We start from the raw sequence: 12,186 nt of genomic DNA, 5'->3' as shown, positions 1-12,186 counted from the left end.
GTAACATAGGAACAAACCATTAACAATAAAATGTGAACAGAAATCCACAAACTAATCAAACAAGCACACGCCACAGCACACCCTCAGCTTCTGGCACTTTTGCACAACGTTTTTTGGGCTTTGTACCTCTGAGGGACTCCAGGAATCAGGGGCTCAGCCCTACACTCATGGCCATAGCTTTCTTTTATGAGGATTTGAGTCTCAGCTGAGGAAAGGGGAATTTTTACTTCCCCAGTGAGCAATAGGTTGTCACTCAATGTCTGCCCTACAGTCAGGCCCCAGGTGGATGTGCTTCCTCTGCAATCACTGCTGAAATGCTGGGACTTACAAGCCGTTAAAAGCAGTTGATTTTGGGAAAAGAAACATCAGCCCAGGCACTGCCCTGCTGTTCCCTTGCTGAGTCCTCTCATTCCTCTGTACCCACTGGTGTCTCGCCCACGCTTTATTCCACATTAAATATCTGGACTGTAAATTTTTGCAGGTCAGAAAAGGGAGCCTCCATTTCACTTGGTTCCTCTCAGGACTGAGCATCCTTCAAAGTCCACCTGCAATTTCCCCACAACCACATTTTCACAATATTTGGAATAAAAAAAAAAACAAAACAACAAAATAACATATGCATATTCATCATCATCCTGGCCAGAACAAGTAGATTATTTTATTTTTAAGAACTAACTTCCAGCATTTCTAGTGCAGGATTTCTGCATTTGCATTTTTATTAAAACCTTATCAGGTCTAATGCTTCGATTCGTCATGGTACAATTACATAAAACTGGAGATTAGGCAGAGTCTCACACGTCCTGGGTTTTAGGTGTTTTATCGTGCCCTTGTAGTGATGGCATTTATCAAGTCAACACAACTGCTCTTCTCTACCATCACATGTACTAATGGTTCCTTTGCTCCTTTACCTGTTTCCTTTGGCTTTTCCATGGATGCTTCCTTGACAAAATGCCTCTCATTAATGTCAGAGGGACCATTAGAAAATCAGCCATGTGCTTTGCAGGTCTGGCTGGAATAGACCCCAGGTTGAAGTGAACTCAAATAGAAAACATCCAGATAAAGCACCAAAGGAATCCCTCTCAGCCTTTAATCCCAGCAATTTCAAATATAGAAGCAGCAGGTGTATAATTCATGGAGGCTCTCACCACAAGGGCAAAGGATATTGCCCTGCAAAATCCAGAGCTCTCATTCAGCATCCTGAATCATCTCAGCTTAGTCAAACATCCCTTTTCTGGGGAGGGGTGGAGGGGGGAAATAAAAAAACCTCTGTGCTGCTCTTTACTTTGTGGAAACAAAAGGCTGTGTCTGTAATGCTCTCTTGGAGGAGGGAGCTGGCAGCTTAAATTCATCCATTAACCAGGATCCTGAGCCAGAGCATTGAAATTGTCACTGCTTTCTGTTAAATGCATTTCAGCCTTGCTTGTCAGATTCTAAATTAAAAGCCCTTTAATTTAAACACGACGCAGGCAGTACCTAAGCTGAGTTCTCTCCAAAGCCTCAGTAAATTTGAAGGGTTATTTCAACCTTCATAGAACCTCCCATCACTTTTGTCCTCTCTCAAGGTGCTATCAGTGAAGAAATGCAGGGAAAGCAGGCTCAGCACTGCAATGTCAAGCTTTTATTTTAAATTTTAATGTAATTTTTAATCCTCTGCCACCTTTGGGCCAGCACAGAGCAGGACTGGGAGAACTGGAAAGGGACAGGGGAGGTAGAGCTCTGGCTGCCATCCCATCATATGCAGGCAGACCCTGAGTCCCATTGTAACACACATGGAAAAAATCAGAAGTAAAAATTAATATTAACAGGTGGCCTTGATGGTTTTAAAGGCCTTTTCTGGGCTAAATGGCGCTATGATAAAAATGTCCCAGTCTCATTGAGAAGCTGTGGCTGCCCCATCCCTGGAAGTGTCCAAGGGAAGGTTGGACAGGGCTTGGAGCAGCCTGGGATAGTGGGAGCTGTCCCTACTCATGGCAGGGGTGGCACTGGATGGGCTTTAAGGTCCCTTCCCAGCGACCATTCCAGGATTCTCTGACTCACATGTCAATAAAAATATGTCAGTATTTTTTCCATAGAAAGTGATCCTCATATTCAAGGCACATGACTGTGGTTTTCAGCAATAAATGAAAAGGAATTACTTGCTGACCATCCCAAGCCATCGATTCTGGAGAAGAGCTATTGGTGTCTGGGTGTTCCAAACACATTTGAAAATCCATCCATCAAAGCAGAGGAGGAGGCAGCAGCCAGCGATCCTCAAAAGAGAAACTTAGGACCTGAGGAGATCCTTTTCTTGAACTCAAAACAATCCCAAACCAAGTACAATAGCCAAAAGTCTCAGCTCCCTGGGAAGTCAATGGGAAAGTTTGAACCAAAATTGTTCAGGGCTGAGCTGAGTGGGCCCAATTTCCCTTTCAGCCTAATGTGACTCCATTCAAGTGAGATGAGTGATTCCCTGGTGGATGAGGAGCTTTCTGCATCCGAGGCCTTCCTGAATTGTCAGAAGGTGATAAAATAAGGGATGGCATTGTATGGTCTTGTACTGGAGCTTTCCTGGCCTGCTCCTGGTTCAGAGAGCAAAGATCCACATTTCCAGCAGGTGGAAATTGCTTAAAAGACTAAATATTTCAAAGTGGGCTTGTGAAGGTAGAGGCATCGTCTTTATTCCTGAATTCTCTGGGGAAGGAGACACCTCTCACCTGAGCTTTTATCTGAGCTCAATGAAAGGATGAAGTGGAGGGGAAAAAAGCAGGAATGTGCCTGTAAATTTTTAAGTGTTCTTTCCTTCCTTCAGTGAAGTGTATTACAGACCTGGAGCAGAGTCACAGAGCAGCAGTAAAATGCCAAAGAAGCCACCTCCTCTCCTTCCTCAGTGTCAGCTCTGAAAGCACCTCTTGATTCCATGCAGAGGACTGGGGATGGAGAAAAGATGCAAATTGGTCCAGGGCTGGCAAAGAGCTGCCAGCTGATGGGGTTTGGAATGATCCAGGGTGACATCTCCTCTCTCTCCCCATTCCAGCTCCAAGCACGCTGCTATTGTCCTTTATTAACCTGGGATTAATCCATGTTCCCCTGAACTTCATTTGGAAACCTTCTTCCCTAATTCCCACAACCAACCCAGCCCTCCACAAAAACATCTACAAATGCTGTTGCACCCCAAAAAATCACAAAAAACCAACGAGGCAGAGGCAGGCCAGTGGTGCTTGGAAATGAACAGTTGGGAAAAACCTCTCTTGGAATAAAAAAATGCTCAGCAGCAAAGCCAGTTTCCAGCAGCACAGGACAAAAGAGGCTTAGCAGGCCGAGCATTACACTCCAAACCCCAGAAGAGCTGGTCAAATAATGGAAAAATGTATGCAAGTCTGAAGTCATTTGGTGCTAGATGGGGAAGGATTAAGCCCTGCTGAATAAGTTATCCTCTGCAGAATGGATTTCAGCCTGGCCACACTGCCTGACAAATAATGGGTGGATTAATTGGCTAAAGCTTGCACATTGTATTGTTCCCCAGTTTGTCAAACACCCCTGGAGCACACACAAAAAAAGTCTCTTTTGTTGTTGCTGTTGAAACAAAAGTTTGCTGAAAATTCCCCCCCCCCACACACACACTCAGGAACCTTTATCTTTACAAATGAACACAATAAAACTAATCTGCATCAGGGCCTAAAATGGATTTATTAAACTGTATTAAATCCCCAGAAAGCTATTTGTTCAGTGCACTTTAATATCCTTCAGAAATAGAAGGTGACAAGTTGACCTAAGGCTACTCTGAATCTGGATGAGAATTAAAAATGTGCTTTAATTAAAAGTTCCAAAATAAACATTTCTGCCTTCCAACTTTCTGAAAACATTCACCCATTTTTCCACTCTGACCAGATTTTTGTCACTGTCAACATGTTCAGATACCTGAAGTGAATTTCCATAGCAGAGGCCTGAGGAGGAAACAATTTGCTTGGGGGGAAAAAAGCAAACCCTGGCTATGAAGCCAGCATAGGAAATGGGAAAAAGCTGGAGAATGATTGATCCTCTCATCACATGGAGCTGCCATAAGCAGCTGTCAAGATTTTTATGTAACTTTCCTTGAAAAGCTTGTATTTAAATGAGCAAGAAGGTAAAAGCAGAGAGAACAGAAGGCAAATTCCCTTAATTTTACAGAAGGAGCCACAGCTGAGATCCTCATCTAGCCCTGATCTTTTCCACTTGCCCCCATTATCTCCTGTGCCAGCCTCAGTAGCCAGGGAGACACAACTGCTGGGATGGTGGGCAGAATAAATTAAACAATTTTTCAAAACCAGCACCGGGTTAATAAAAACCTTTTCTTGTGGCAGCATTATTTTTAATCTTCATCTTTAATCTTAGTATTGCATCTATCAGCCAAACCACAGCTCTTGAACTGCCACCTGATAAGGCAGAATTTCAGCCTTCCCTGATGCTCCCAAACCGGAGATTTCCTACACATTTTATAAGGAATGTTCACTGCCTGACAGTGAGCCCTCATTGGAAGGTAATTTAATCAATAGTCAGGTCTCTAGCAGCCTCTATAGCAAGTTATAGATGGCATTTAATAGAAATGCAAAGCAGAAATAGCTTTAACACCAGTTGGTATTTAAAACCACATAATAAATTCACTGCTACTCTGTTCCATATCAATTAATAACACTAAACATCTTTAATGTATTAAAAAAGATGTCTTTCAGATATTAAAATTCACTTCAATTAAAATAGCAACGAGGTTTTAAACATCCACTATTTTAAAATTCACCTGATCTTTCCAGTCATTTCAAAAGGCCCTTTAACTAACACATAACTGCCTCATAAAATTTAAATTGGAGGTGAAATTAAGCCAGGCACTTAACGAATATTGCTGCAGCATGTTTGACTCCAGGTGAGCAGAGAACACAACAGGCAGAGCCAGCAGCAGCCCTAGCCCAGCTGAATTAACCCAAGAGCCACTTGAGGAGCTCGATTATTTTCTGAGCTGCACTTGAAGCAGCTCCCTGCACAAATGGAAATGGAGACAACCACTCTGTTTTGAACGTCACAAGTGGCTCTGCCCAGCTGTGGCACCCACAGCTGCCGTGCTGAGCGGGGTTTAACAGGCAGGAAAGGCAGGAGGAGCACAGAGCCCTCTCTGGAGTGGCACTTGTTGACCTGGGAATAGTGAAGGAAAGAGAGGCAGGAATAATGGGCCAGGCTCAGCCTGCCCTGAGCTTCCAGCACTGAATTACCCCAGCCCATCGTGGCCCACTCTGAGTTGCTGGATTTTTCCCCCCTGACTTTCACACTTTTGTCTATTTGATTACTTTGACCTATTTGACTAAGACCCAACCAAAATGTTTACAGAGCCACCAGCAGCTCTTTTGCTCCAAGAGCTTCACTTTCATCACATCAGAGATGTATTTACCACAGACTTCCTGCCTTTTCTATATGGGATTCTCCCCACAAGGATTCCACGCACCTGGAGTGGGTGTAGGAAAGCTTTCTGTGCTCCAGGATTAAGGATTTTGCTGGCAAATTCAATATCATTTTCACTTCCCTGCCTTGTTAGGGGGAATCCCAAGCCCAGCCTCCCCACCCATCTCAACTGCGATGCTCCTGCCCTCACCTGTTCACCTTGGCTGCAGAAGCTGCTGATGCCCAGAAATATTTGCTGAGAGAAGGCTTCAGCCTCTCTGCTGCCAACACCACACTGCTGAGCGCTGCTGTGAAGCAGAAGATGAGAGGAAAGGCTGATTGGAATAAAGGATGAGCAGGCAGGACTTCCTTCCCTCCTTTTGTAATCATATCCTAAAGCCTTGCTGGGCTGCAGAGCTGTGGAGCCACCACCTCCTGGCTTCCCCAGAACAGAACTCCAGAGCCTCACGGCAGCTCCTGTGTAAAACCAGAGGGGACTGAGCGATTTCATGGGGTCACTCTGTCAAATTGGCCTCTGCAGCTGTTCCTGATGCTGCGTCCTGCCTGTCCCTGCTGTGCCTGCATGCACACCCACAGCTAAAAGCCCCTGAATTCCTCTCTAGCCTCTGCTTTATGTTCAGTTCTAATGCTGAGAAGGCTAAATCCCAAAATCTGCGATGATTTGCTGTGCTTTTGAATGCTAAAATTTGATTTTACCTCACTGCCTCCAGGTGGGCTCCATGGCTGAGCCCTGTCACTTCAAGCAGAGGGTGTGCAATCAATTCAAATTAGACAATGACTGATATTTTGCATAGCCTGCAATTATGGTATTGAAAAAGCTGGTGTGTTTTTTGATGGGAAATTATGTGGGATTTCAAGAGATAAAATGCAATTCCTCTTTTTTGGAGCAGGGTGGTGTCAGGAAAATCCACCCACGCCAGAGGTTTATTCCACAAAGGAGACAGAGGAGTCCTTTACTCGAATAAAGGGAGAGAGTTCACGGGGCTCATGCCCAGGGGATTTTCTGTCTCTCTGGGTACAGCCCCCCTTTTATCCCAAACTCCCACCCCACGTTGGGCTCTTCCTTTCCCCAGCAGTGCCAGGGAAATTTCCCGAATCCCATTCCCCCTGAAGCTGCTGCTTTTACCCCAAAGCTGAGAAGTTCAGGCTCGTGCAGACCCCGCCTGTGTCAAACCCAGGCTGGGCCTGGTGAGGAACCTGCTGCTCAAATTTAACAGGGACATCAGGAGATGTTTCAGAGATGTTTACACCCATCAAATTGTTTGTGAAGACACCAGCCCACATCTTCCCTCTCAGTGGGAAAGCCTCCAGCATCCCTCCTGTTTAACATTACCAATCCCAATTCCTCACTGCTATCTATGGCTCTCATTCTCTTCTCTCCTCCCCTTCCAGACAAAAATCACCTTAATCAAGGGGTTTATCCTCTCTTGAAAGTAAATTCAAGGTTACAATCAAGCTTGAATTTGAGGAGAGATAGATGTTCTCTGATAACCACAGAGGAAGTGCAATTCCAGAATAAAAGGGCTTTATTTAGTTTAATACACTTTCTTTAATCACTTATCTTAAACAGGTGATTAGCCCTTTATTACACACTGAAACCAGAGCTGAACCCTTCATGAGGCATTTCTCAGAACTCCCTGGATAATGAGCATGGAGCAGCTCCTAATCAGGCTGAGAGACGAGCGGGGCTCTGCAAAGCCAGGCTGAGGAGGGACAGGGCTCGTCCTGAAGCCACACTCCAAGTCCCAGGCTCAGATCGTGGTTCTCTAGTTAATAACTGCTCTCTGGATGTGGGCAGAATCCCCAGCAGTGCTGGCTGAAATGCCTCCTGCTTTATTTACACCTCCAGGAGAGCTCTGGAAAAGAGGTTTTTATGATGTGTTATAACAACCCTCCAGTGCCGGGCCTTTGCAACCAGAGATTTCAATTTATTTGCATTAACATTTAAGAATGAGTTGTCCACAGCAAAACACCTTTAGAGCATCATAAATAACACACTGCTGAGAGAGGAGCTTTGGAAGAAATGCCTCAGCAGAGAGGACTGGAAGAAATGTAAAGAAACACCAAAAATGCAGGAATTACACAGGAGAAATAACAGAGATGGTTGATAATCCTAAGCTTTCACAAGGAGCTAACAGCTCTTTATTCCTGGGGGATTTATTCCTTTTATTTAAATTAAATTAAACCTGTCTGCAGCAAGTAGAAGTGCTCCCAAACAGCCTTGCAGGAGATAAAATCTCATGGCACAGTCTCAGAGGTCTGGATCCCTGCCCATCCCTCAGGAACCAGGACAACTCTTCCAAAGTCTCCCAAGTGAGAGACTTCCAAGTCTCTCCAAAGCCCAGAAGTGTCACTGGGGAAACCATGAGAGGAGAGATTTGCAAAGCACTTGGGTCCAGCATCAGCTTCCCAAGGACACTTTTGGAAAGAAAAGCACAAAATGGGTGTTACCCACTTGGTTTCTCCATTTCCCAGGGGCGTTGGGAAGCAAAACACCTCAATGCTGGAAAAACATTCAGGTGGTTTCAATGCCAGGAGAAAGATTTAGTGAGGGAATTTCAGGCCTTCCCAGAAATCATAGATATTTAACTCATCATATAGATTTCTTTAACTAAAACACAATTATCTGTTCTTCACCATTTCCACATTAAATCATGGAAGAAATTCAATTAGATTCAACAAGGCTTTTAATTCAGACTGTAAAAAGTCCACCCAAATTTCAATAAGGGATTACTGAAGTGGATGCTTAAAGCTCGGGGGCACTTGAAAATTGAATCCATATCTAAAATCATCTGCATTACCTTTGTAAAGCAAATCATTACAACTCTGGTTTAGAAGCAGTAGGTGCCAGGAGAAGCTCTGTTTTTCCCATAGTCTGTGATGAAAAGCCCTCCTGTTGATCTGTGTTCCAAGCATGAATATTTGGATTAACTCCAAAGGTGCTCACCCAGAGAAGGTCTGTGGGATCACACAGCAGGGGAGCTCGCTCTGTCTCATCCCCATCACTTAATCCCCCTCTTAGGAGGCATTAGTGTGGTTTTAAGAGCATTCAAACCCCATCAGGCCCTCTCTGTCAACTCTGGTGTCAGATCAGGTTCAATGTGTTGAGTACGAGGCTCTCAGAGGTCTGAGGATGAAGCTCAGATGCAATTCTGGAAATGTAAAACAATTAGAGCAATATTTATGTCCACATCCATCTCTAAAATCAATAAACAATGAAGTTCTTTATTGCAAATTCATTTGGCATGGCAAGAGAATTGAACAGTGTGATGTGAGGTCAGGCTGAAGCTGCTCATCTTCATTTAGGGTTTCCCAGATATCCCTGTTAGACATTCATGGACAATTCCAGGAATGCCACAAAAACCTGGAGCGAAGAGGAAGTGCTGAGTTTAACCATCCTCACGTGAAAATTCAACAGTTTTGTCTGCTGGATGACACAAATTCCTTTCTCAGAGTGGAGAATGCCATCAGTGCCTCATCATCGTGCTCAGCAGTTTCAGGACAGCAGCAGTACTGTCCTAACTCTCCAGGGGATTTGTATTTTCTATATGTCCCCATTCCTTCTACAAAAAATTAGGAAATACAGGAGCTCAGGTTGTATTTTGGACATTTGGGCTACAAAATGTGTGTTCAAGTACCTCTCTTTGTGACAGGGACAGCTGGGCTCCTCTGTGTATTCAGAGGAGTGATGAGAATATTTTGTTTGATAAGACTATTTTGTTCAATTAGAAGATATTTTGGGATAGTGGCCAAAACATAAATATATGATGCCATTATGCCCTTAACACTGGTGAAGCAGAATCACTTATGCATTTAATATTTCTTATTATTTTGGGATTGTGGTTTTTGAATATTTGGGGCTGGCAATGAATATTCAGGTGCTCAGGATACAAATCTATGAGTTTGATCTTTGAAGGTGAAGATTTCCAGACCTCAGTCTTTTATAAATCTCTTCCTACTGCAGAAATGGAGTGACTAACACAAAGAAATATCAATTTCTTGCCTGGGGCAGCTGAACATAGACTAGAGCAGGAGGAGTCTGGCAGGCTCAGGGGGTTCTCAGTGTCCCCAGAATCACAATGAACGTGAGGCTCAGGCACCTGACCCATCTTCATTAAAAAAAGCCCCTTGAGGACTGTAAAAAAAAAATCTTATCTGGGCTTGTAAAATTCCCAGAGCCAGTCTGTACCAAAGCTGCTTTCACCAAAGATGTGCTAATTTTTAGGGCCCCAGTGCTGGGCACTCAGATGAGCTTTAATTCTTCACTGAGAGCTCGAGAAGAGCCTTTCTAAAGAGAGTTGGTCTGCAGGATGCAACGCTGGGGTAATTTCTGGGGATTAGTGCTTGGAAAACCCAGTACAGTTTGGAGCTCCAGAAGGAAAGGATCAGTGAGGCAGCACTGGGAGATATCAGTTTAATATTGATATCAGCAATAGCAGATCCAGCTCCAGTTGATAGCGCCGGCCACGACAACATCACCCAGCACATGTGGAGAAGTTCAGGGAAAGATCTGTCTCTGCTCTCATCTTCCTTTCATTTTCCCACTAGGAATAAACCTGATTCGGGACAACACATCTGCTTGTAGGATCACAAGAAAACTTCAGTGCAAAGAGGCACATTGGCACAAATGTAATGTAAAAGCAATAATTCATTAAAAGCCTGCTCAAGCAGTTTGAACTTCAGGAGTTTTTAAAGCTAATAACACAAGCTCTTTCACTGCTGCCACTCAAACAGCTTTTCTAATGAGTTCTCTGAGCATAAATTGCAAGATGAATCTTGACACAGTCAAAGCAAATTCGCGGTAGCAAAGCCACGAGGTGTTTGCACACCATGAATCCGATCGGGAACGCAACAGCAGCTCCCAGCACAGCAAGACACCAATTTTCTCCATTATTCTTGAGATATTCTCCCACAAAGCAAGGTATTGAGTCCGGGGGGAAATGTTAAAAAGTTTACTACTGCAATTAGCACTTTCACAGTATGCTTAGCACCCTGTAGTTCGATTAAAAATAAATAGGTCAGGTGGATTGAATGAAAAGGCACTAATTAAGGCATTTTTTATTTTTAATTTTCCTGTAAGAACTGAATACTGAACTAGTATTTTTATTGAAGCTACCTGATTTATACAATGCTGGATTAATTAATTTTGAATCACTATTTGATCTTTTACGATATTGCTTTACTTTCTTCCCTCTGCTTGCAAAGAATGATTAAGCTGTGCCACTAATGAGAAACATTAATTTAATAGTTTTTAAATACATCATTAAACTCATTTCTCAAACACATTAATGTTTCTGATTTATTTGAATTCAAATCAGAGTTTTCTCCCTTTAAGCCATGAAAACTTCACTCTTCATTTTTAATGTGATCTGTTGAAGGTGTGGAAGGGATAATTGGCCTGCCTGGCCCTGCTTCACTTTATTGAAGCACAGAAACTGCTAAATTCAGTCACAGATCTGCTTTTTCTTTATGCTGCCTCGAATAAAAAATGTTTAAAAATGTAGCAGAAATCCTAATGTGTCCTAAACACCAAAATGTTCCTGGACATAAAGAATATTGTCTATACTGGAGATCCAGGTAGTCCCCCTGGGTGAGGAGACTCATCAGTCCCTGGGGCAAATGGCACTCCTGGGAGAAAAATCACAATTTCAACAGCCAAGGGGTTTGTCCTGGGCTTGAAATGGGCTGAGAAAGGAATCAGATCCATGAACAGGATGTTGTGTCCAATGAGAAATTTCTTAGGTTTCTAAGCATTAAAATGGAAACGTGAAACCAACTCACTTTCAGCTTTTCTTTCTGCTCAGCCGCCATGATTTCATCACAGAAATTGGGCAGAAAGGGGCATTTCGAGATCATCCAGTCATGCCTTTTGTTGCTGGACAGCCCAGTGTGGATGGAGCACATGTAAATACAGCTCTGAACAAAACATCATCCCAGCTCTTGTTGGAGTCAGAGGCACAGAGTGGATGCCCCTGATACCTGGCTATGACATCCAAGAAAACACCGAATTTCATATAACACCCTGAAAACAACTGTTAAATACAACAACTAGGAGTGTAAATGTGTAGATTAGGAAGTTTTCTTGTCATGGGGTGAAAAAGTTAAAGTCTGGAGTTTAAACTAGTTTAGAAAACACAAGGCAAGATGGAGGATTCAGGGTGCTGTCTCTTGTCCTTTCTTCTTCATCCTCTTCTTCTAGAGGTTTTTGGGTAGTAGTGGGTGATTGGATAAAGAATGTTGCAGTGCAGCACACAGGTGTTGGGTCATTGGGTCACTAAGAAAAATAATTTACTAGGCAATTGTTAATTGGGTAAATGGACATATGAAAGACCTTGAAGAAGATCTTTGTTAGCCATCTTACACCTTTCTGTCTTACTGCACATAGCTCCTTGTGCTCTGTAAATATGTAATATCGATAAAAGAAGAATAAACAGCCAAGTCTGAACAAGAGAAAACTGCCTCTCTCTCATCAACCTCAGTCCAAGGGGGAAAAAACCCAACAACACAAATGTCCTATCAAGACAAGCTCTGATCTGGTTCCTGTCACTTTATAAAATACCTGCTGGTATTGCCAAGTGGTTATGGTGCCAGTTTGGGAGCGCAGCTCTCACCAGGGAATCCAGCTGGGAAGGAGATGCTGCACAAAGCCCCAGAGGAGTTCAAGACAGGCAAGGGATTCTTCCATTTGGGTGCTGGACACAGTGAGACCTGGACAAAGAACTTTAGAGACTGACTGTTTAAAAAAAAAAAACCACAAAAAAACCAAAACAATTTACCTGG

General features: G+C 43.4%; 1 long non-coding RNA gene across 1 annotated transcript in view; it reads right to left on the bottom strand.

Annotated features, from left to right (window-relative positions):
- Positions 1-6,914: 6,914 nt before the first annotated feature.
- Positions 6,915-12,186, bottom strand: part of LOC111938794 (uncharacterized) — a 36,053-nt gene continuing 30,781 nt past the window's right edge. Inside the window, exons 7-9 of the long non-coding RNA XR_002869088.2 lie at positions 11,966-12,114; positions 8,208-8,558; positions 6,915-7,262 (exon numbers count right to left, since the gene is read on the bottom strand). This is a non-coding gene — a long non-coding RNA (uncharacterized LOC111938794). The remainder of the gene's footprint in view (positions 7,263-8,207; positions 8,559-11,965; positions 12,115-12,186) is intronic.

Source organism: Cyanistes caeruleus, chromosome 29, assembly GCF_971803275.1.
Source record: "Cyanistes caeruleus chromosome 29, bCyaCae1.hap1.1, whole genome shotgun sequence".
In the NCBI taxonomy this organism is placed as follows: Eukaryota; Metazoa; Chordata; class Aves; order Passeriformes; family Paridae; genus Cyanistes; species Cyanistes caeruleus.
This window is presented reverse-complemented; position numbering and strand designations above follow the sequence as displayed.